Source organism: Mytilus galloprovincialis, chromosome 7 (genome assembly GCF_965363235.1).
Source record: "Mytilus galloprovincialis chromosome 7, xbMytGall1.hap1.1, whole genome shotgun sequence".
Classification (NCBI taxonomy): domain Eukaryota; kingdom Metazoa; phylum Mollusca; class Bivalvia; order Mytilida; family Mytilidae; genus Mytilus; species Mytilus galloprovincialis.
This window is the reverse complement of record NC_134844.1, coordinates 66,348,154-66,373,915: the sequence shown is the minus strand read 5'-3', so window position 1 is coordinate 66,373,915 and position 25,762 is coordinate 66,348,154.

The window sequence follows — 25,762 nt, the reverse complement described above, 5'->3', positions numbered from 1 at the left end:
GACAAACAAAAACAAAAAGAAAGAGGGTCAACACCGTGACGGGGTGCTCAAATCCTAAATCCAACCTGTTTGTTTCTTCCATCCCTCTTTTTATCCCCTTCAAACCGCAACTCCACTTTTTTATCCCCTGTATGCCAAATCACCACTGTTTTACCCTAATATCCCACATCCAAAAATAAAAAAGCGACACAACACCACATACAGATGTGACAAAAGAATACCATTGACGAGAGTCCAAGCTAGGAACACGCCCATAAATACGTGACAAAGTTAAATGAGTTTTTATTTAATTTTTTTTTCTCAACCCTCCAAAATGTTATATCCATCATTGGTCTAACAAGGGCAAGTGGTGGATATTAAAATAAGAAAAGTGTAAGAAAAGCACTAAACTTCATATACATACCAAAAACTATAGGTAAAACATAAATTAGGTCTTTTGATTCAATACGATTAGATATTTGCTAGACTTTCATTTTATAAGCGCTAAGCAGCTAATCCGGCCACAGAATTTCCTTTTAGGCATTTACATCGAAGGTGGTCACGGTACTTCTTGATTCTCAAGACATAAACAACTGGATCTAGTAGAGGATTAAGCAAAAGAAATACATTGTTGAAGATCTTAAAAACAGTCTCATTTATATCATGTCCATTGTCTTTGTTCAAATATAACAACGTAACAACAATACATCGCATCAGAACGACCACTAAAGCAAGTGCCATTATTAAACCAAGAGTTACTATGTTTTTACGCATTCGTATTGCCTCGGCCTTTCTCTTTGCAGACAGAGTGGCATTCAATGGAACAATTTTTTTGGAATTCATCATCCGATATACCGTCACCCCGTAACACGTGATTATTAAAACAACAATAAAGAGACAAGGAATGTCATGTGAAAACAGAATTCCTGGACTAGCAGTGTCTGTAGGAGCGCACGATTTTGGTCCATCAATTGTTTGTATACCAAATCTCAACAAAGCAATGAAGTGACTAAGTATAAAACAAAGTATAACAGATTTGTGACTGGTTAAATGTGTCAATATTCCTTTCTTTGTTACAAATGTGGCATTCAGTCGCTCGAAGCTTATCAATAAAACATGAATGAAGGCCGACATTATTGTTCCACCAACAAGGTGTGTGATCATCATACACTGGTATTGGATTGCCACGCTTTGTGAATTCATAAAACCTAGAATATTATGATAAATGAACTCCAATCCCAATGTCATATCGCTGAGACTAAGCCACATTGCTAATACCATGAAATTATTCTTCTTTAATTCCTTTGAAATAATTGACACTTGTATGGAGCAACCATGCAATAACAGCATCACAGTAACAATTCCAAAATTCAAAATTTTTATAGCTGCATACATGTTTAGTCCGTACAATGGCTTTACATTTATGGAAACAAGAAAATGATAATATAATAGCGTATACCAAAATTGCGTTAAATCATTTGTATGTCTTACGTTAGCTCTGTCTCGACATGAAATACAACATACTTTAGAAAACTTATAGTGTTTTTGGTCTTTGTTAGATAATTCGAAATAGGAATCGAAACCTATCTCCTTAGGAGTAACGCCTACCGCAGATAAGATAATGTAAACACTATCCTATTTTCTATATATCATGGATATATGATTCCATATTTTTCAGTCTAAAGTGATGGACAAGAAGATTCACATTACAAAGAATAATTGTATTATCGCCTTGATGAGCTCCTGTAAACAATACAACGAGTAGTCAGGTAAAACATCTGTCAAATAGTCCTTAAATGACTCAGTAATTAGAGATCCATTTTTGATTTGCTTCCCTTGAAGTATATAAATTGTTATTTACGGTGAAAAGCTGGCGTAAATACCAAATTTATCTGTGTGAAATGTGTAAAAAAGTATTACACATATGTAGGACTCTAAAGTGCGATGGTACTCTAAAGTGCAATGGTCACGCTAAAGTGCGATGGTTTACGTTAACGTACGATGGTGTTTTACGCTAAAGTGCGTTTGTTGTTTGTTTGCTAAAGTACGATGGTGTATCACGCTAAAGTGTGATGGTCCAAAGGGTAAGATTCGAAGTATCAATGCATCGAGGTTTAAAAAGTGTTTTTGCAAAACCTATTATGCTAAGATATAACATATGTCATAGGCTTTACAATTTACAGGTAGGCGGAAGTAATTGTTTCCAAATTAACAAGTCCGACTAAGTATTAATTGCTATAAAGGTAATTTTACTGTTTTGATAATATTATATTTCATGAATGAATGAGTTTCAACAATTTGGAGCGTATTAAATATTTCGATAGTTGGTGTAGATTGATGTTCACACTAATGTTACAACCTCCCTTACATTTGTCATTGAAAATTAAAAATCCCTAAGTTGTTCATTGTCGGAATATGCAACATTTATTTGCATAAGCTTAAATCTAAATGCGAGAGAAATGCAATGTTCGCCGAGCTTTCTCCTTTTCCGTATTTTCATACAATATACAGTACGAACTTATGTTTTAGCAGACAATTTATAGTTAACGCATAAAAACATGTATCTCTATTTTACCGACGTTACTTTTTATTAAAATCGACGGCATTTTAACGGGAATCACCAAGTAAACTGCCCCATAAACAATGATTAGAATGTATCCGTTCGCTTCAAATAGAAGCAGGATAAGTATGCGTATACTGTTTTGTATTTATATAGTAAAATGGTCGACTGTATGATACAAGTCCTTTTTCCAGCACTCGAAAAAAATAAACATTGTGAATCAGCCGACAAAGAACGGTTAAATTCAATTAATTACTCGTCATGGACATATGTTGTAAAAATTGTTAATCAAATATTCCTAATACCTTTTCCGGTATGTTCATTTTTAGTTTGTATAAACAACTGTTAACGTCATTATCGAACTACGTTTTTACGTCTATATTTTCCCGGACAATCGCACTTTAGCGTATGGAACCACGTACCTTAACGTAGGCCATCGCACTTTAGCGTGACCATCGTACTTTAGCGTCCCCATCGCACTTTAGAGTCCTACACATACATTCATTATATATGTAGGACTCACGTCCATGGCGGGTTCCAGATCGATGGCAGATTCCCAATCTATGGTAAATATGACGTAATGCAACCCAAATCTGTGGCAGATTTTTTTTTAATCCAAATCTATGGCAAATTTTCTAGTGACCTAATCTATAGCGAATTTTCTAGTTTCCAAATCTATGGCATAATATGAATGCGGCACCAAAGGCAACGAAAAAGCCGGTAGTTAGTAAAAGTCAGTATTAGAAAAACGGATTAGGAGTACGACAATGGGAGCATATTCATAATAATTTGTACAATGGACCTTCCATAATTGGTCCACACAATCGTGATGTCAACCTTAAATTTTCATAAGTAAGACAAACTTTAAAAGATGAAATGATGTGCCCCGGGAGAATAAGTATTTCCTACTATGTGCATGATTCCTGTTTGACCATGTCATTTATTTAATCAACTAGTCAAAATGAAAATACATTAACAAACAAAAATGCAGCTTGAATAAAAAAAATAATCAATTTGCCTTTTTACATAACATTTATTTTTGCGTTAATAAATCTTTTTTAACTGATACCGATTTAAGTTAAAGTTGTATCCTGTGATTTCATCCCTCACTTTATTTTATTTGCCAAACGTAGACGCTATAATATTAACTATAATTCCTTTTCTGAATTATTCGCTTCTAAAACAGCGGTGCCTTTATTTTTTGAGAGCTACATACATATATAATCTTTTATTAAGCTAGATGTTTTCAAAAAAAAAATGATTAACTCCAAACATGTACCACTATTAGCAGCATCCATTTTGTCCAGTAAAGAACCTGATCAGCAATTGACAAAGGAAACAAACTATGTTAAAATAGTGAACTTACATAATACAATCTGTAATTGGCAATAGAAGATTAGGTGACAAAGATACATTAATATTTTTTTGGTTCATCAGCCAGCTGTGTCAATAAAAACTGGTTGGTCCACCTGTCAACTGTAGCAGTGAGTACATCACGGTTGATCAGTCGAAATTATAACTTATGACAGGATTGTCCACCTGTCAACAGTATCAGTGAATACATCATGATTCACCTGTCAACAGCGGCAGTTAGTACATAATGGGTCACCTGTCAACAGTGGCAGTGAGTACATATTGTTCACCTGTAAACAATGGCAGTGCGTAAATGATGGTTCACCTGTCAACAGTGGCAGTGAGTACATATGGTTCACCCGTCAACAGTGGCAGTGAGTACATGATGCTTCACCTATAAACAATCGCAGTCAGTAAATGATGGTTCACCTATAAACAGTGACCGAGAATACATGATGGTCCACCTGTCAACTGTGGCAGAGAAAACAGATTGTCCACATGTCAACAGTGGCAGTGAGTACCTGTGGTTCACCCGTCAACAGTGGCATTGAGTACATGATGTTTCACCTATCAACAATCGCAGTGAGCAAATGATGGTTCTTCTACCAACTGTGGCCGTGAATACATGATGGTCCACCTTTTAACTGTTGTAGTGAGTACAGATTGTCTACAGTCTCAGTGAGTATATGATGGTTAACATGTCAACAGTGGCATTGGGTATGGAATTGCCAACCTGTAAACAGTATCAGTGAGAACATCATGGTTCACTATCAACATTGGCATTGAGTATATATTTTCAACCTGTCAACAGTCGCAGTGAGTACAGGATGTTCCATCTGTTAACAATATCAGTGAGTGGATGATGGTTCACCTGTCAACATTGACAGTGGGTTCATATCGTCCACCTGTCAACAATGGCAGTGAGTACAGAATTGTCCACCTTTCATCAGTGAGTACATGATGCTTCACCTATAAACAATCGCAGTCAGTAAATGATGGTTCACCTATAAACAGTGACCGAGAATACATGATGGTCCACCTGTCAACTGTGGCAGAGAAAACAGATTGTCCACATGTCAACAGTGGCAGTGAGTACCTGTGGTTCACCCGTCAACAGTGGCATTGAGTACATGATGTTTCACCTATCAACAATCGCAGTGAGCAAATGATGGTTCGTCTACCAACTGTGGCCGTGAATACATGATGGTCCACCTTTTAACTGTTGTAGTGAGTACAGATTGTCTACATTGGCATTGAGTATATATTTTCAACCTGTCAACAGTCGCAGTGAGTACAGGATGTTCCACCTGTTAACAATATCAGTGAGTGGATGATGGTTCACCTGTCAACATTGACAGTGGGTTCATATCGTCCACCTGTCAACAATGGCAGTGAGTACAGAATTGTCCACCTTTCATCAGTGAGTACATGATGGTTTACCTGTCAACAGAGGTTGTGAGTAAATAATTGTGCCTAATAATTTATCAAAATTTATTCAGGGAGAGCACAGTTAACTCCATCACTACAAATCTCAATTGTAGTAACATAATGGGAATTGAGGTTTTTTCAAACCCCTGAGTGTGTCTGTCCACAAAAAGCTGAAAAACGCTTACAAGAGCATAAATGTCACTTTGATTATTCTTGCTCCTTTTTGTATGCCGGTGTATCACTAAAGTTAAAAAGAAACTTCAAATTGCCCAAAACAAAACTGTTAGATTCATTCACAAGTTAGGTTTAATAACAAGCATTGGTCAACAGGAACCATCAAGCCTCGATTTTCGGAACATCGAGGAACAATGAGAAAAGTCCAAACCGTACCAGTACCAATTACCGTAAAAAATCGAAGTTTTTTCTGATACAACTTTTAACAGTATGGAACTTTTCGAAATAATCTTTTTACATTAAAAGGGTTACCAACATTTAGGTAGACTCAGACCCTAATTCCTCTTATATACAACGAAAGCTGGTTCCTAATGTGCCTATTATCGCTTCAAATATTATGGGTACGAGGACCAGATAGCGTCACTTATGAATCTACATCTAGTTCCTTAATTATGGAAAGTTCCTATCAATAAAATAGTCATTGTCATATTTTGCTGTTTTAAGGGAAACAGAGATGGAGGTTTGTCAAAGTAACCAACAGTATCGTCATTCAATCCATCAATTCCGAATCTCTCTGACTTTTCCTCAATCTGATCTTGAATTAGTATCACTTGAAATCAACAAGTTATACTGCATTGAAGGCGATCATAGAAACTGACCCTAAAATTAATTAACCGTGAAAATGTTCTGTCCAAGTTAAGCTTTGCTATGTATTTATCTGAAAACGGTCACTTTTCTAAAATCGATGGTGTCATAAAGGGATGACGTCGTGTTACCTCATGAATATCTTCCCACTATGTAGTGAAAGAAAAAAAATCAAAATTTGTAAGTCTTCGTTTGATCAAACAAATAATTTTTAAAAAGAAATAAAAGTATTTTCAAGAAGATAATGTCAGTTTGCTGTATTTACACAACGCGCCCGTTATTGTATAAAATAAAAGTTGACAGTAACTGACAGAAACTGACAGTAACTGGTCCTCGACGAGTACAGTGTGATATAAAAGGCCAATGTATCATACTATGTATGTTATATAACATTTCCTTTGGTATTGTGTTGTTATAACTTATGGTGCACACGCTTATTGTACAATTTATAACTAATATGCCTTCTCTAAGTATCTTCACCTGGGATGTGTGTTTGTTTTTTTTTTGTTTTTTTTTTTTGTTATTCGGTAGTGAGCCAGAAGAGGTCCATCTCTGTTTTTTTGTTTTTACATTGGGAAGATCTTGTCTCTCTGCTACCTCTTCCTTTTAAATATGTAGATTAGACGGCAGAGGCTCATAACAAACATGGCGTCGTTGATGACATTAGTACATTTATGAATGCAGGTATGATAGAATGTGAGCTGTGTAATAAACGTGTTTATGGTATGGCAGCCTTAGTAAGGAATCCCTGTAGGGACGATAAGCTGGATACAAGTATGAACTTTACGGATAATAACAGTAAGTGGACGATCATTTGACACCTGGGAAGAGGGAGAGGCAAAGAGGATTTTTTTGATAATTTATTATTCATTTTCATCTGTCTTAAAATTAATTAAATATAAACTGGTTTTCACTTTATTTAACACCAGTTTAAATTGATTGATTGTTGGATGTTTATTTTTAACGTCCAGTGACAAATGTTTCATGCATGTCTAGGAAAACACGAGTTAAAAAGTCAGGTATATAATATATATAATAAGGAGATGTGATATGAATGCCAATGAGGCATCTATCTACTGGAGTTCAAATGAAGTGGATGTAAGCAATTATAAGGCAACAGAGCGGCCTTCAACAAGGACAAAAACCTATACAGTAAAGTCATCTATAACAGACCTCGACATGAAAAATGTGAAACATTTCAAACGAAAAACTAACGACCGAATTATGAATAACGAAACAGTTAAAAGAAATCAAATATGAGTCGACAGCCATTTACCAACGACAACTTCGATTCAGGTTGCTGACTTGGGACAGGCATATAAATAATATAACAGGGTTAAACATGTTTGTGAGCGCTCAACCTCCCCTAAATTTGGACAATGCTTTAAAAGTACAACGTACGAACAAACTTTAAAAATCAGTTGCAATTTGATTATATCAAAAGATCGCTCCGATGTACAAAAAAACAACTAACATTACGACAATAGACACAGAGCACCGAAACAAGAGTATTTGCAGTTACTGAAAGCTTGTTCAAATATAACAAATAAGATGTGTTATGATTGTCATTTAGGCTACTCTTCACAAGAGACCAAATGACACAGAAAATAAACAACTATAGTTCACCGTACAGTCTTCAACAATGGGCACGACCCATACCGCAGCCAGTTACAGTTGTTTGTCTTTGTAGGATGATTTTCTCAAAGGAAATCACAACCTCCATCCTTATTTCTAAATCATGACTAAAAGACAGTAAACAATGCCTACCACAGAGAAGATAATGGAACAACTATTATATTTCTAATTATCATGGATATATGATTACATATTTTTATCTAAAGTTTGACGTGATGGAAATGACGATTCACATTACAAATAATAAAAGTAATTATCGCCTTAATGAGCTCCAGTGAACAATATGACGAGAAGTCAAGTAAAGCTAAAACTTTTGTTTTTTTACACAAATATTAGTTTAAACTCCTAATATGTATCCGGTAAAGAATCTAATCTGCAATTTACAAAGGGAAACAACCTTTGTTAAAATAGTGAACTAACATAATCAAATCCATAATCGGCAAATAGAAGATTAGGTGACAAAGATACATTGGTATTGGTTGATTCATCTGCCAACTGTCAATGGAAACTGGTTGGTCCACCTGTCAACTGTGGAAGTGAGTACATAATGGCTTATCAGTCAACAGAACAACTTATTACAGAATTGGCCACCTGTCAACAGTATCCGTGAGTATATGATGAATAACCTGTCAACAGCCGCAGTGAGGACATATTGTCAGAGTTAAGACATCTAATCGTTTTCTCCATTGCATAAATTTGGGTTTTTGAACGTTGAAATTTACAAATTGATTAGATTTTTATTTGTTTTTTTTTTCGTAATTCAGTAGATACGCAGCTTATCATGAGCTCTGGTAGACATCGATAGTCAACTCTTTGTCATATCCCAAATGGGGGAAACACATAATCATTATCTACTCCAAAGTTAATAACACCATCAGCTTCTCAAAAAAGAATGTGAACTTCTCCAAAAGGTCAGTTAAAGAAAAAGGATACATGTCCCTCGTCAGCCCTACATTAGAATATGCTAGTGCAATATGCGATCCATACCAACAAAATGGCATCCACAGATAGGATATGGTTCAAAGAATTGCAGCATGGTATGTTCCTAACAGATATCACACCACCTCATAAGTTGGTAACATGCTTAAACATCTTGAATGGACTCCCCTACAAGAACGAAGGAAACACAGCCACCTAATAATGATGTATAAGCTGGAGAACAACTACGTCAAGATTGATACATCTAGTAAACTTGTACCAAATGAAGTCCTTCTTGAAATAAACAACGAAAAGACATTCAGAATTCCATCATGTAAAACAACTGTACGAAATTAATGAGTCGTCCTATCCTAGAACAATCAGAGTGGAACATTTTGCCCAACTGTACTGTCACTGCCCCAAGACCTGAATCTTTCGAGGCTCAACTCCGTCATTAAATATAAATGACGTGTTTTAATTACACCTGTATATATTAATTGCACAATTTTTTATTATTAAATTTCAAAAAAGTTTCATGCGATCAATCCACAAATGTTGCAGAATAGTCGACCAGTTGACGATGACCGTTTAGAGAAAAAAGAAGATACCTTCATTCTAGAGTAATTATCTATTGTCACGACATGCACGAGTTATACACGTATCATTGTTTATATAACATAAACGGTACCAATTTTTCTGCAACAGATGCGCATTCCGACAATCAATGTCTCTTCAGTGATACTCGATGCCAAAATATTTGAGAATTAAAAGCTAATTACATGTATTAAAAGATCAAGAGCTATAAACCAGAAAGGACAAGGGTTTTCCATTGCATAAAGTTAGGTTTTTGAACGTTGAAATTTTCAAATTGATTAGGTTTTTATTTGTTTTGGTTGGGTTTTTTTCGTAATCCGGCAAATACATCCAGTAAACTTATACTGAAGAAGCCCTTCCAGAAATACCAACGAAAAGACATTCAGAACTCCATCATGTAAAACAACTGTACGGAAGGAGTCGTTCTATGCTTGAACAATCAGAGAGTGCAACATTTTGCCCAACTGTACTGTCACTGCCCCAAGTCCTGAATATTTCAAGTCTCATTAAATTTAAATGACGTGTTTTGATTGCACATGTATATATTAATTGCACACATTTTTATTAAATTTCAAAAAAGTTTCATGCGATCACACCAAAAATGTTTGTAAATGGAAATTTCAATAACACATATCCGTATTTTCATGCCTGTACCGAAGTACTACAATTTGAACTGTTTTTCGTTATAGGTGTAATACCACCAAATCATGGTACGTCACATCCGGTTGTATACGAAAATAGGTAAAAAAAAAATATTCCCTTGCATTTGACAGTTGTAGGTAATTAATCCTACATTTTATTGCAGTAAAAGATTGTTGGTGTCATAAACATATGTCTTGGGTATTTCAAAGCACCATTATTTTTTTATTTGGGATTTATATAGAATATTTTGTAATCTTGAGGTTACATGGTGACTAAACCTTGTACACAGATAAAATAAGTGGAGAAATTTGATTGGTTAACCTCCAGTGTTGGTTATTTTCTTATATGCAATGAAATGTTATGTGAATTTTTTTCTATAGTACTGGACAAGATAAACCTTTACTCATGCCAAGTATTTCTTTATTTGAGACAAAGATAAATTCTACGGTATTACACCTTATAACAATATTGCAGTAGTTAACGGGTGTTTAAGTGAACTTAAACATGTATAGAAGTCACTTCTGTACAGAACAGGCTCAACAAACACACATACAAGTACTTGAAGGTTATTTTCATGGCAAATACCAACAAAAAAAATCTGATGATATCAAAGTGTGTTTTCCTCATTTTAGCAGGTTATGTCAAGTTTTTGGCCGGTACAAAACATATGGTGTACTGTACGTGTCTTGCTATGACCATTAAGAAGACCATACATGTATACATTATGAACTGGTCGAGATACGAAAAGTTTTCAAAATATTTAGCAGATAACGATGTAAAGGACCTGTCACCCTTATCCAAAGTCAGTGGATGAATAGAAAGGTCAGAGAAACGCAACTAATGTTTTGGAAAAGACATATCTAACAATATTTTGTACCAATATGCGGGGACTGACAAACGGTGCAACCAATTTGGTACTTTGGTTAAGGCTTTGCCATGCAATTACGAAGTACTGATGAGTTATGAGATACCAATACAGTGATCAATTTTCTGGACAGTTCATGATTAAAATTCCTCTTCCATTCTTCTGCACCCAGGAGCCAAATTGTTACTGATAGTATGGAAAATCCATGGAAGAGAACGTAAACGGGTATACAAAGAGGAATACAAATTACAGAATGTCCCTCCCGTATCTTTCGCCTCTCTTTTGACATATATGTCTAGAGGAAACATAAAATAGCATCCTGAAGAACATGACACATACAACTGCACAATTAGCATTACCAACATGACACTCACAAAAGGAGAAACATTACCTTTATTTTTATCATTATTCATTTCTTTGCAATTGTCTTCGATGTTAGTACACTTAATACGAAATACTGAAAATAAAAGCAAAATGTCTGCAACTGTATCAGAACTGACATGAATTCAATGAAACACTATAAGAAGATGTGGCATGAGTGCCAATCAGACAACTCTCCAGCCAAGTCACAATATGTAAAATTAAACCATTATGGGACAAAGTACGGCCTTCAACACGGAGCATTGGCTCACACCGAAGAGCAAGCTATAAAGGGCCCCAAAATGACTATTGTAAATCCATCTAATCTATAAAAAAAACAAGAGTGCACACGCTGAAATGTCTCGCCTTCTATACTAATCATTGACATTATGTTGATAGTCCTAAGTATAAAGCTAAGCTTTAATACAACTGTCACATAAACTTAACATTAACCAAGATAGCTAAACAAAAACCAATGAACCTTGAAAATGAGGTCAAGGTCAGATGAACCATGCCAGGCAGACATGTACAGCTAACAATGCTTCTATACAACATATATAGTTGACCTATTACTTATAGTTTAAGAAAAATAGACCAAAACACAAAAACTTAACACTGTGCAATGAACCGTGAAAATGAGGTCACGGTCAAATAAAACCTGCGCGACTGACATCATTAAATTTTTCCATACACCAAATATATATGACCTATGGCATATAGTATTAGATAAAAAGACCAAAACTCAAAAACTTAACTTTGACCACTGAACCATGAAAATGAGATCAAGGTCACATGACATCTGCCCGCTAGATAGGTACACCTTACAATCATTCCATACAACAAATATAGTAGACCTATTGCATATAGTATGAGAAAAACAGACCAAAACACAAAAAATTAACTATAACCACTGAACCATGAAAATGAGGTCAAGGTCACATGACACCTGCCAGTTGGACATGTACACCTTACAGTTCTTCCATACACCGAATATACTAGCCCTATTGCTTGTAGTATCTGAGATATGGACTTGACCACCAAAACTTAACCTTGTTCACTGATCCATGAAATGAGGTCGAGGTCAAGTTAAAACTGTCTGACAGACATGAGGACCTTTCAAGGTACGCACATATCAAATATAGTTATCCTATTACTTATAATAAGAGAGAATTCAACATTACAAAAAATCTGAACTCTTTTTTCAAGTGGTCACTGAACCATGAAGATGAGGTCAAGGACATTGGACATGTGACTGACGGAAACTTCGTAACATGAGGCATCTATATACAAAGTATGAAGCATCCAGGTCTTCCACCTTCTAAAATATAACGCTTTTAAGAAGTTAGCTAACACCGCCGCCGCCGCCGCCGCTGCCGTAGCCGCCGCCGCCGGATCACTATCCCTATGTCGAGCTTTCTGCAACAAAAGTTGCAGTCTCGACAACTAGAAACGAAAAACACTTATGAACCATATCAACAAACGAGCCTGTAATGTAGTGGCTGTCGTTGGTTGTTCGCTGTCTTATTTGTTATCGTTATACTTTTTTATATCGACCAAGACGCTTAGTGCCGTGTGTAGACAGTACAGTACCTTCCCCTGCTTCAGGTTTATGCTCTTATAATATACTAGTTAATGGAGTGTGTGTCCGAGCGAGAACATCTCTATGTTCATTACTTTAGGAATATTTATTTAAAACACAGTTTTCACTATTCAGCCCCATTCTACTATTTAGTCAGAAGTCAGGGGCTACCCTGATATACCCTGTCTTCTTTTTTTTTTGTCCTTAAGTTTTGTTGTTAACGTATTTTGTCGGGTACTTAATTCTGAACTCGTTCAAAGGGTATCTACACGTCTCAATTTTCAAAGTCGATTATCTAAAAATACTACAATCGGTAACATTTTTAATAACAAAAGTCGTGGTTACCCTTCTATCTATAAGTGTCATGCCAACAAAAATGATTTACATGTTCCCGTCTTTCCACCAAGAATACGGTAAGGTCCACGTTAAATGGTCGCACATCTTACTGAAATTTTGAAACTGATATCACTTGTAAAACTAACAGTGATATATATTTACTCACATGAAGCAAACCGGGATGCGGTTTTCAGTACGTAGGTGAAACTTGACGATATTTATCTAAACGCACGTAAGAACACCTTTATCGTTTTAAAAGACCCCTTAAAATTCCAAAGTATCATTTATAAACACCTTACGAAGCACAATCATCCTTTTAAATATTTAACAGTTCAACCCTTAGAAGTAGTTAATAAGCAGCCTGGGGAATCTCATTCCCAATTTGTACGATCACGAAAAAAAATTGAACTAAATTGGATTAAAAATTACAGACAGTCTATTCTCTCAGTCATGGGAATTGGTAATATATCTAGAACAGATTATGTTTACATTTTGGATATAGTTTCTAAAACAGTTCGTAAAAATCGTTCTCATGGGCGTAGAATAAATCGCAATCAAAGAAAATTTCGAAATAACAATACAAATATTTCGGACCTAATTTCTATTTCAAAAAAAAAGGTAGACATTATCTATTAACCAAGCTCTGTTCTTTACCTGTTAATAAATAACATCAAATTTTGGAGAAATGCACCACAATTCCTTATTCATGATATTGCAGTCCTAAGTATGAAATTGTCAAAATTATAATTGCATATTGTTATTCTAAATTGTTTCCCAAAATTCATCGCCCTGAAGATCACAAAAAAAAAACATTTTATTAAAATTAAATATGTCAATAAAGGTTTTGATTTTGTAAATATTGCCGTTATTTTTGATGGTCATTCTGTTAAAGAACAAATTCCTGACTATTGTGATAATACTGAACTCACTCTTTTTTGTTATGTTTACAAAAAAAACTACCCGGAAATATGTGTTTAATTACAGCGAAGTGTGTATAGATGTTAATATCAGTAACAATAGACCTATCTCATGAAACTGCAGTAATTCCGAATACATTTATGGCCCCAGTTCCCATGTTATAACAGGAAACCTTAACATTGTTCGTGACCGACAGTTGAATAAATAAAGGCAGCAGTAGTATACCGCTATTCGAAATTCATAAATCGCTTGAGAAAAAAACAAATCCGGGTTACAAACTAAAACTGAGGGAAACACATCAAATATAAGAGGAGAACAACGACACAACAGAAACACAACACGAAAATGCAACACACACAGAAACGAACTATAATATAACAATGACCATTTTCCTGACATGGTACAGGACATTTTAAGAATACAATGGTGGGTTGAACCTGGTTTTGTTGCTAGCCAAACCTCCCGCTTTTAATATAACCCCAGTCAATCATTAATTGGAATGAGTGTCGTAACATCATCCAGGACTCACTCCGTACTTACTGTTCTAAATTGATAAAACGAGAAAAAGCTGACAAGAAATCATTAGATTCTTTTTTTAATTTGGTAATGAACATAGTTGATATACGTATTCAACATTTTAAAAATCATTTTACTCCTAACAATAACCATAATAGCCCAATTTCTCATATCAAACATAAGCTAAAAGAACTCACCAAGGAATATGTTTTTGTCCCGGCTGATAAGGCTGCTAACAATATCATTATTGTTTGACGTAAATTTTACATTGAAGTTCTACAAAAGGAAATCACGAATTTACCAACATTCCAACTGGCTCCATTTTCGGAAATAACATCTGTAACCAACATAAACTTTAAGCTACCTCTTTACAAGTAGAACCAAATACAATGAAAGTTCCAACTATGTACTGTCTTTCGAAGCTGCATAAAACCCCTTACAAATATAGATCTATTTCGTCTTCAAGCCATTGTTCCACTACTCAATTATTTATTATACTTACTTGTACACTTGATATAATCAAAAACCTGGTAATCAATTTTTCAAATAAGGCCTTTGAAAATAGTGGAATTAATTACTTTTGGAGTGTCAAAAATTCGTTGGAAGTACTTGATAAATTGCATGCTTATATTGGTGATTTCGAATCTGTTTAAAGTTTTTATTTTTTCTACCCTATATACCACTTTGCCTCATAATCTTATTAAGAAAAATTCACACACCTGATTAAATGGGCATTTAAAAAGTCGGAATGCGAGTATATATGTTCAAACACTTTTAGGTCATTTTTTAGTAACAACAAACAAAATAACTATGTCAATTGAACCTGCTTTGATACTATAACTGCATTTGAATTTTTACTAGATAACATTTTTGTTCGCTATACCGTATATCGTCAGGTCATCGGAATTTCAATGGGGACTAACCGTGTACCACTTATTGAGGACCTGTTTCTGTATTGTTATGAGTTACAATTTATGACTAAAATCAGCAAAGACCCAAAGACACAATATCTGATTCAAAAATTTGATAACACTTTTAGATATTTAGATGATATATTGGCTCTAAATAATGACGACTTCAGAATGTACCCTAAAGAGATGTATCCTACCGAACACTGACTTTAAATAAAGCTTATACTAACAATGAACACTGCCCGTTCCTGGATCTTGATATCTATATCTTTAACGGGTAGCTTAATACCAAAAATTATGATAAAAGAGATGGGTTTTTTTCCTTTCCTATTGTTAATTATCCATTTTTAGATGGTGACGTTCCTTTGTCACCATCTTATGGTGTTTATATTTCTCAACTAATTCGATTCGTTCGTGTATGTAACAACGTATATCAACGATAGAAATCTCTATATTACTGAAAAATTATTACAACAGTGTTTTCAATATCAGAAACAAGTCAAAACATTTACTAAATTTTATCATGGGTACAAGGACACTATTCGTAAATATAAATCAACATGCATACAACTTATACGTTCGGGTATTTCACATCCAATATTCTATGGTAAAATTGAGAAAGGAAATGGGGAATGTGTCAAAGCGACAACAACTCGACCATAGAGGGAAAACAGCCGAAGGCCATCAATGGGTCTTCAATTTAGCGAGAAACTCCCGCACCCGTACGCGTTCTTCAGCTGGCCCCTCAAAAAGTATGTATACTAGTACAGTGATAATGGACGTCATACTAAACTCCGAATTATACACAAGAAACCAAAATTAAAAATTATACAAGACTAACAAAGGCAAGAGGCTCCTGACTTGGGACAGGCGCAAAATTGCGGCGGGGTTAAACATGTTTATGAGATCTCAACTCTCCCCCTATACCTCTAGCCAATGTAGAAAAGTAAACGCATAACATTACGCACATTCAGTTCAAGAGAAGTCCGAGTAATATTATTCTTTACAAAGCACAAAAATGTCGGCATTCACATCAAAAGCTAACCAAACCTTTAAACAGACTTATTCGGAAAGGATATAGTTGGGACAATATCCCTAGTGCGCCTCGAAATGAGGAACTCAAAAGTCACGTGTAAACAAAAAATCTCTATGTAGTGATATTAAACATGTTTCTATTTTTTTAACAAATGACTGAGCTTAACCATTTGTGGTGATTAGGAAAGTAGACGAACATAGAATAAATGTGTAAAAACTATGGAGCTATTAAATGTGTTCAAAGTATTAAATTGTCAAAGAACTTATTGTGTTAAAAAGAGGATTTTGTACCACAAGGAGCTGCATCACGAAAAAATGTTCGGGGTATGCTAATTTACGGGAAAAGAAATCTCAGTTCGTACCTCGAAAATTTAACAACGTATGTGAAAATGTCACAGCTTCGAAACGAGCTAAAATACATATCCAAGTTCGCGATATGGACTGAGCTACAGGAAAAAACATTACCGCCTATGTAAAAACAGATATTGCCCCAGTTACGATACTGTTGTCAAGTCATTAAGGATTGCATATTTTGGTATTAATATTGATTCACTTATAGGGTCTTTGCATCGGTAATAAACACATTTATTCTTAAACAAGTTATTGGCATGATACGGGTTATGTTCTTCTCATATATTTTCCCTCAGTTTTAATTTGTTACCCCGATTTTGTTTTTTGTCCATGGATTTATGAGTTTTGAACAGCGGTATATTACTGTTGCCTTTATTTATCAAGGTATGATACATAACCTCTTACGGGAGGGATTGTACTTTCTTATGATGAAGACATAATCTTTCAATCAGTTTAATTGAGGTCTGGAGTTGGCAGGTCAGTAACTGCTAGTAGTCCTTTGTTGATTTATGTATCATTGTAATTTTGCTTAGTTTATTTTGTTACCTACTCTGACATCGGACTCGGATTTCTTTTGAACTGAGTTTTACTGTGCGTATTGCTATGTGTTTCTTTGTTCTACTTTGGATAGAGGTATAGGGGAGGGTTGAGATCTCATACAACATGTTAAATCCCGCCGCATTTTTGCGCTTGTCCCAAGTCTGGAGCCTCTGGCCTTTGTTAGTCTTGTATGTTTTTTAATTTTATTTCATTTATATGTTTTGAAGTTTAGTATGACGTCCATTTTCACTGAACTAATACACAATTTTATTTAGGGGCCAGCTGAGGACCACCTCCGGTTGCGGGATTTTCTCGCTGCGTTGAAGACCCATTGGTGTCCTTCGTCTGTTGTCTGCTCTTTGATTGGGTTGTTGTCTCTTTGACATATTCCCCATTTCCATTCTCAATTTACTTAATATTATATTTGTTTACAATTGTTCATTATGGCAGGAAGAACGATCACAAATATTTATCTACATTTTCTCGTTTTTTTTTTAAACATAAATCAAAATATTGGAACAAATATCGAATTATTGATGTTGAAAGGTGATTGGACAAATATCAAAACGTATTTATAATACAATTCTGAAACATTGAAAGAAAAGTGTGTGTTAGCCTGGGTACAGTTTTATAATATAAACACCCAACAGCCTAGTATGTGTTATACTACTAAATTATCTCTTCGTTTCGAATTTGACAAATTCTGAGCAGACAAATTAATGTTTAGGTGGTACCAAACATCTTGTCTAAAATTAATTTGGCTTGTTTAATTTAAAAAAAAAATGGACAAAATATTTACTTTCACCCTTTGAAAAAATAATAAAATTTCAAAAAACTTGAACCACACACTTTATCCGAAAATTTCATTGTATGTATAACTCTAATTTTGTTCATTGAGAAGCTTGATATTTCTTTAATAATAAAACGTGATTAAAATGTTCACCCGATTTTTACCGAGTTATCTCCCTTTAGTGTTATATACTACATTAAAGGGGGAATCATCATAAAACCACTTCGACTACTTTAATTTAAAAATCTAAAAGATTTAAATATTGATAAAAAAAACTAGTCCTGAATCAATTAAGATTGTTGGTGAACTTTGATGCTTCAAAACAATAACTAGTTCTTTTTTAATTAACAGTACAAGCATAGTAGTTCATTGAAAATAGACATGATAGACTATAAACGTACAAAATTGGAACATAACCATGGCCATCTGTTCTAATAAAGTTTAACATAGCTGTACTATAAGTCACCCAATTTAATTAGAACAATCTTCTCTAAACATGCTGAATGAAAAGTCACTTTTAGACAACACCACTCCATAAAATATTTACAGTTAATCGATTGTAGTCCTGTCGTATGTTTTTTTGCAATACAAAACGTGTAAAAATATGCCTATAGCAAAGAAACTTCAGGTTACTACACGTAAAAACGTATATACATACATGTCCGTCTTGCTGGGTACACCCAAATAGTCTGTTCATTCAACTCCAACATACATGGGCCGATAGAGCGAAGATAAATTAACGAAGATGTACGTTACGCTTTACATAAACTACTTTTCTCGTTCAATAACATAGCTTAAAATATGCAAATCTAAAAACGATAAAATAAAAAATAACATATTTAGCAAATCTGAAACTTACCTTTGTGTACATATGTATGTATGTTAAAATATAAGAAGAGTGTAGTAATGACGTTGCTTATATTTGATTGAATTGGATATGCAATGTTCATCTATTCATAATTTATTCCATTGCCAAAATAGCAGGTGAAAAGACATATCAAATCACATGTGACAAACAAAAAAACCCAATATAATCCTTGTACCAAGAAACGCAAATTCTGATTAACTAATACTTATAATTGGAAGTTGATATATAAGCATTAAATGCACAAGTAATGAAATCATGGTAGGCTAGTGAATTGCTCGAACGAATTAAAATAAATTAATAATGTTATTGAACTCCTTCATTTATTTTGTTACAGATGAGAAACTAGACAGTTAATATAGCATCGTTGTTTTTTTTTTTAAATTTATATAATGCAATACATATCAAGTGACAATTTTTTAATGCACCGAAACAATTCATTTGTGACTTGCTTCAGGTAATTACAGTGATACTTTTAATGTAACTGGACATTAATTACTAAAGTTTGTATCAAGTAAGCATTATTAAGGATGTTCGCTACTCTTGCTTTTGACTTTTTTTCAGATATTCGGAATCCTCTAGTTTTATCCATGTAGTGCAATTAAAAATTACACCCGCTAACCCCTACTTTTCTTATCATAATTTTATAACATATAGTTTTAAAAGCCATATTTTAAAACTTATAAAATCCTTGTTATTTGTCGAAGTGTTTGAAGGAAAAAAAAGTTGCCAATGTTAATTTTATGAAAAATCTAAAGAAAATCATTTCCCGCCAAATTTTCAATTGATTATATCTCAAAATACAAGGACACGGACACGGACCTTTTTTAATGCTTTTTAAGTTCTGGTATTATATACTATCAATCTATAACAGTCTTTTAAAAAGCTTGTTATTTTGAAACAGAGAAGCGTACATCCGTAATGTCTACCGTATATGACGACGTTTGTTTCTGTTAATAATATTCTATTGCAGCAAAAGGATTTGGAAACTGTTGGCTCATTTATAAACATAGCACATATTAACCATGATTAAGATGAAACGTGAATTGCGTACCTAAATATATAGGTTTATTTATAATGTTGAAAGGTTAAACAAAAATAAATTAATATCAGCATGTTCCATTAGCAGATAAGATGTGAAAATTTTGCATTCAAAAATGTTTCGTCCAAAGCTTTTTAAAGTTATTTTTCTCAAATGAGTATTTGTTAAATGGTGTTGTTTAATAAGCAAAACAGTAGACATTTTTTATTATATATAATATTAGTAATGAAGGTGTTGAATACAAGTAGATTGTAAATTTATTTTGATCCTTTAGAGAAATGCTCCTACTGAACATATTTTCATAGCGTTTGTATTCATTGCGTATATATGTTATATCTCAGGATCGATCTCAACATGCTTCCAATTTGAAATATGAGTTAATTGGAAATTGTATTCCTTGTCACAATCAATAAATTGTTTGTCCGTTGAGTTTATAAAATCCACCGACCCGCGTATATAGTTGACAAAGTTGGTTGAACGCATCCAAGAACCAAGCAAGAAGGTCCACATGTTTATGAATGCATTAATCTATTATCACTGAACTAGTTATATATTTTTTTAGGGGTCAGCTGAAGGACGCCTCTGGATGGGGGAGTTTCTCGCTACATTGAAGACCTATTGGTAACCTTCTGCTGTTGTCTATTCTATAGTCGGGTTGTTGTCTCTTTGACACATTCCTCATTTTCATTCTCAATTTTATATATGTTTTACTGGTAGTAACTAAAAGTTACTGTGGTAGAATAATACTTTGTTTTCGTTTTGTATTGCCAAGAAACTCACAAAAGGATTTAACTATAAACTGTAAATATGCCCTAGACTAGTGTAGTGTAATGGTGACTTTTTATTTGAGACTGTAGATAAACAATACAGAATTTAATTGTAATATCTCATTATCAAACATGGTAATTTACTGTACAAAACTCTTTAATATAACAGCTGACCATGGTAATCGTCCATTATCTTACCCGCAATCAAGTCCACTTTTCATTATTTTTAGCCTATCAGGACTTGGTTTAATGAATCACTATGATGGTATTGCTAATTAAGCAAAACGAATTATCATTTTTAAAGCACGAAAGTTCACTAACGTTTTTAATAAGATTTGTAGCTCGTTTTTACTAAAAATGTATTTAATACATAACTTTATGATAACGAAATTGATTTGATTCACATTATGCGCAAATTATTATTTCTTTAATGGTATCAAAACCAAATATTGTAAAACTAAAAATATGAAACCAACACTAAAAGCACAGTAGCAATAATCCTGCATATGTATTGCACAAATGAAAAAATTGAAAAAATGCCCAGATAAAACCTATTCATTTGGATGTTATTTCAAATTGGATTGAATGTTGTTGATAGCTATTCTATGAAATAAGAAAAAGACAAAATTATATTTTGTTTTTTTAAATTCAAATGATATCAAAAATTTTAAGTAGCAACGTACATGTTTCGAAAATATCTTTGTCATTGAAAAAAACTCTGAAACGCCTTTTTATGTTTTCAGGGTATATACTCAAAAACTTCAATACAAGGCAGAATGTAATTAAAAGAACATCAAAACTTTAGTATTTCTAATACTATCAAAAGCAACACAGAAAACAGTTCATATTTATTGACCAATGTTTTTTTTTTCAACATTCATTTAAAAACAGTAACTATACAATTTATATACACATTAGACATTTTCCGCAATATGGGCTGTAGTATAAATTTTCCTCTATCCGTACAAAAATAGCATTAATTTTATAAATCTTGTATTGAATCTTGAACTTCAAATTTGATAAATTACATGATCATTACGAAACAAAATAGGAAATTAGGAAAACAGATCCCGTATAAAATATTTGTTTTGGAACTAGAACTTATTCGTTTCAATTATTGCAACCATTATCCCGTGGGACAATATCTTATTTTGAAAGTAACAAGTTTTAAATATTAAATTATAACTGCTGAAAGTGGAGTCGTATCCATTACGTGTTGTACGGTGGTGGAAAATTGTTTCTCCATATTTTTTTTTACGAAATGTAGATAAACTCATCCTTCTTTTCTAATGGTCTACAAAAAGATCTATTCTTTTTTTGTGACTTAACTATGCATGGTATTTACAAAATACAAAAAGAAGTTCAGACGAACTCAAGGCATATTGACGTCATAATTGGACCTCCCATCTAAACATTTAAAACAGTTTCACCCCTAAACTTGAATTTGTGCTATTTTTAGCTTATTATAGCCAAACATTATATGAATAGGAAGATGTGGTATGATTGCCAATAAGACAACTCTCCATCCAAGTCACAATGTATAGAAAGTTAACAAGTATAGGTCAAAGTACGGCCTTCAACACGAAAATGTGCTCACACCGAACAGCAAACTATAAACGGATCAAAAATTACTAGTGTAAAACAATTCAAACCGGAAAACTAACAGTCTAATCTTCTGACGTTTTGACCTGAAAAGAAAATGAGTAACACGAATGGTACAAACACATTGTACAATGACAAGATCACATCATAGTAAGGGAAAACGCGCATAATATAACATGTATAATGCAATTGTCACATATTATATTGCAGAGTGCAGATAACATTTATGAATCTTCACATCATATAAAGTTATTTGCCCATTATATAATATCATATTGACATCACATAAAGATTAGTACACATGTAAAGTACACATCATATAATATAGTTTCTACACAATATAAAGACAAAAGGATTTAGAACTAGATTTTGTTATTGTTAACAATAACGGATGGCACCCTCGTTCCTCCATTGCCAGGCGAGCGACAGCATTTTGAAAATTCCAAAGTCAAAGAGTGCATCTACACATGCAAACTATCATTTTTGTAAAGTTTCATTGAGTTCAGAGCATTTTGAAATTTTTGACATTTTTGCGGTTTCCATGGTTACGGCGGCTATTTTGAAAATTCCAACTCCAAAATGCAACTCTGCTCATGCCAGTTACCATTTCTGTAAAGTTTCATCCAGTTTGCAGCACTTTGATTTTTTTGGACATTTTTGACATTTTTGCTATTTCTATGGTAACCGTTTAATTATCCACTGTAACAGTGGATAATTAAAAAAATCTAAAAGCAGACATCTCATTGCCACATGTCATGTTATATATCAGTACAGTCTCATTAACTTTGGTGAAATACTCGTTAAGAAACTGCTGATTTTATGCATTTCCCATAGCGTCAATGTAAAACTTGCCCCCAGTTTCCATGACAACGGCAGCCATTTTGGACTTTCCAAATATTGTCTTGACATCTTAGCATACTGGGTAACATTTTCATAAATTTTCATCCAGTTTGGGTCTTATAACAAAAAAGTTAGAATTTTTTATATTTTTGCTGTTTCCATGGTAACGGCAGCCATTTTGAAAATTCCAAAGTGGAACTGCATATCAGCACATGTCAGTTACCATTCCTGTGGAGTATCTTCCAGTTTGGAACACTTTGATTTTTTTCGCATTTTTGCTGTTTCATGGAAACGGCGGCCATCTTTTACCATTCCATACCAAGGTGCACAACTTTACATGGGGGTCCTGATTAAAGTAAAGTTGCATCAACATTGGTGCATAGGAGTCCAAGAAACACGACGGACAAAATGTGTGGAAGAAGAATAAGAAAAAAAAGAAACGTAGAATGACAATATGTCACCCCAACTCCGTTGAGGGTGCTATAATGGCGAATGATGTCATATAAAAGCATAGTAGAAAAGACCTGTTTGTATTTGCCATCTTCTTTTTTATCGCCATCAAACCGCATCTCCACTTTTTTATCCCCTGTAAGCCAAATCAACAATTGTTGTATCCTTATATCAAACATCACAAAAATAGCGAGCCATAACCCACATACAGATGTGACAAAAGAAAACCATTGGCGAGGGTCCTATCTAAGAACATGTCCACAAATACGTGACCAAGTTAAATCATTTTCTATTTTTTTTTTCATCTCAACCCTAGAAATTGTGATATCGAACATTAGTTTAACAAGGATAAATTATGGAACGCCACAGCTGTCTTATGTGGAACTCTGATATTACTTTATGTTGTTTTATTATTACATAATGATATTTTGTCTTTGCTTAATATGGTTTTGACGTTACGCAATGCTTTTTTGATATAACTCAATATGGAATAGTCATTACATTATGATATTTCGATATTACATGATATGGTTTCGTATTGACTTGATATAGTTTTGTCATTACTCAATATGGTTTTGTCATTACTCGATGTGGTTTCACCATTATTTAATAATGTTGTGTCATTAGTCAATGTGGTATTTACATTACTTGATGTGTATGAGACTTAACGTAATGTAGTTGTCTCATTACATGATGTGGTTTTGTTATTTCGTAATGATGATTTGTCTATTCTTTATATGGTTTTAACATTAGGTAATGATGTTTCAAAATTTGACGATTTTACACTACTTGATGTGTTTGTTTCATTATTTGATGTGGTCTTGTCATTCTTTGATGTGGTTATCTCATTACTTGATGAGGTAAAATCACGTAACCAATTCGGAAAAATCTGTTCTATTTCTAGATAGATTTCCATGGTGTATGTGCCTTGAATGAGGGGGAGGGGCACGGGGAGTTCCAAAAACATCAAAACAGTAAATTGATTTGGCTTAAAACAGATAACAAGGAATTGAAAAGGGACAATGACAGATAATAGTACATGAAATCTTAAAATCAGTACTGTCAGTAGATCTAATTATATAACTGGTTGTATAGATGTGGCTAGGCCTTAACAGAGACATATAATTCACTTATTTAAAGGATATTTTGTCGAGAAATTAATTTTTTGAAGTTAAAGACACATTGTTTTTTGCAGCAACAGTTTCTGAGCTTTACTTTTCATTATGTGAACCAGATAAAAAGTTTTTGAAACATAGATAGTCAGGGTTCTCTTTCATGTAAATACTATAATTTGTACCTATTTTTTGTACAAAGTTAATTATAATTGTACAAAATTATACATCTAGCAAGAATATACACGGATGCCCCACTCACACTATCATTTTTTATGTTTAGTGGACTCTGAAATTGGGGTAAAAACTATAATTTGGCATTAAATTAGAAAGATCATATCATGGGGAACATGTGTACTAAGTTTCAAGTTGATTGGACTTCCACTTCATCATGTTCATTAAAAACTGCCTTGACCAAAACCTTTAACCTGAAGCGGGACGAACGGACGGACGAACAGACGAACGAACAGACGAACGAATAGACGGACGACGGACGCACAGACCAGGAAACATAATGTCCCTCTACTATCGTAGGTTGGACATAAAAACATGTTCACAGACAATGGAATTTGATACAAATAATAATAATAAAAAGTAAAATCACAAAAAAACTGAACTCAGAGGAACATCAATTCGGAAAGTCCATAATCACATGGCAAAATCAAATATCAAAACGCATCAAAAACGAATGGACAAGAACTCTCATATTCCTGACTTGGTACAGGCATTTTCAAATGTAGAAAATAGTGGATTAAACCTGGTTTTATAGCTAGCTAAACCTCTCACTTGTATGACAGTCGCATCAAATTCCATTAAATTGTCACCGATGCGTGATGTATACTGGAATGGTCCTTGACCCGACTGTTTTTAAATATGTTTATGTGATGTATGTTACTCGAATCCTTCTGCAAATACGTAACCTCCATATCACCAGTGGAAAGACTCCAATAGTGAT